Source organism: Diplotaxodon limnothrissa, linkage group LG18 (assembly GCF_057381915.1).
Source record: "Diplotaxodon limnothrissa isolate DT_005_m linkage group LG18, D_limnothrissa_male_GT1.1, whole genome shotgun sequence".
NCBI classification, from domain to species: domain Eukaryota; kingdom Metazoa; phylum Chordata; class Actinopteri; order Cichliformes; family Cichlidae; genus Diplotaxodon; species Diplotaxodon limnothrissa.
Window position 1 is genome coordinate 22,840,519 of NC_140613.1, and position 2,158 is coordinate 22,842,676.

The following is a 2,158-nucleotide window of genomic DNA, read 5'->3' on the forward strand; positions in this document are numbered from 1 at the left end:
GGGACACTTGTCACTTGTTGACTGTAATCGAGTACAAATGTGGACTTCGTGGTGATTCACTGAATAAATAAAACACGACAAACACTGCCAGCGGCTCTTAGAAGCCGTAGTGAATCATGACAACATGTAGTACAAATGCACTGTATAAAATAAACAACATCCCGAGAGACCGGCTGCTTAAAGAGATACAAATTTACAGCTAAAAATGAGTTTACAAATACAGATGGCGAATGGAAATTGTGATGCAAACGTTATTCGCCGCCATGCAGTTTCAGTGTAGAAACTTAAAGACACAGTATTTCATTGGAGTTCATTTTTGGATGAAAGGTTGGTGAATATAAAAAGTCTGGGATCCATAAGAATCCCTGTTACTGCTCATTCAATACTGTGCTCAGCGCTGCTTGTTTTCTGTTTCTAATATTCAGAAATGACCCATTCAAGGGGAAACGTTTAAAGCTATAACCCACTGTACACAGGCCTCAACAGAATTTACAGCAATGACATTCAAAAAGACAAAGTCCTGCAACATCCCGGTGTCAGAGTACCCTCCTGTCTGGCAACTCAGTTTGCAGTTTTAGTGTAGAGAAAAGCTCAGTGGTACAAATCAAAATGCACTGGCCTGGCAATAACATTGTCCTCCATCCTACAAGTGTTGCAAGTGTTTTGACCTCTTCACCTTTTCCTCTCCTCTATCATTCCTAGGAAGTGGATGAAATCTCCACTCTTTACACTACAGTTTATCTCATTTGTAGTATTCCTAGGATCAGCTCTTTTCAAGTCCAGACAACACTGAGCAGTTCCCACTCTAGTGCCTCCCACTTCCTGTCTTTCACAGAGGTCACATGTAAGCAAATGCCAGTCTTTGTCACATTTTAGTTTTTCAGGCCTCATGTGTTGCCGTACCTGCCTTCAGACGTCAACTGAAGTCAAAAAGCTCGGCGGCGGGCTTCTCCAGTGGCGGCTGAAATATTTTTGATTTTTCCTGGATATTCTTTGCACAACAGATTTTCCAACGTCATCCCTTCAGCTCCACCACACGCACTGAAATATCACAGTCTCAAGAAGGTTACCAAACCATTAGAACTGTTAAATTAGCTATTTTTATTTACAAGGCAGACTACACAGAGTACAGTTAGAGGCTGCTTTGGGAAAAGGCAGCCTCGCTGCAGTTCTCAACACACACCAGCACAGCAAAAGCTCCTGAGATCAAAGCAAAATTAATGACACTTGTAAAGAACGCACTCAAAATCTACACGCACATATACAAAAATAAAATTACATGGATTGAACACAACTGGTAGAGATGACAAGATTTTCCCCTCAAAGTGTAAATTAGACTCTGTAGCTGCAGTCAGTCCAAATCTAAGACATTGCAACTGACAGCAGAACATATCCGGGATGGTTTATACGCTTGGCTGCACCCTAATTCCAAATAAAACTCACAATAAATACTACAGTGACCCATTTGAACACTGCTGGTAATACCATTAAGGATTTAATCTGACTAATACTCTGTTAAGTAGGTTTAAAGTGTCTAACTAATTAATGGACACTGATATTTACCTAAAGGACATCAAATCCTACAGATTTTCAAAGGTCCTTATAGACTTATTTAGATTATAAAGTAAGTATGCTCTTTGAGATTTAATATTGACCAGGGTAAACAAAGAGTCTCGATCACTACAATTTGTGGGGTTTCCTGTTTTGCGTCTATGAGTGGGATCATCAGGATAGAACGATTTGCTCTACAGGCAGGTACAGTACTTTATTGTAAACTAGGGCTCATTTGGGGTAGCACGACATTACAGGACACTCTGATAGAAATCCACTGTATAGAACACAAGGTCTACGAATTTCAGTCATGCAGGATATTGATTCAAGTTCTATACATTACAGTTCTATCTAACAGGTCCCAAACAGTAATAATTAGTACGATATGAACCCTCAGCCTGTTGACTGAGACACAGCGACAAGAGAGCAGCTGAACAGCTTCTGTTTGTCCAGGGAGAAGAGGCTTTTCACGGCACAGTCCTTAATAGTCCATAATAACACTAAAGTCACTGAATGCTGCGATTTGCTACTGTTGTGTTGATTTATTTTATATCGGTTTTTTTATGCTAACATCACAGAGAAGGCGTCGTGGTGGAGGATCTGGAGC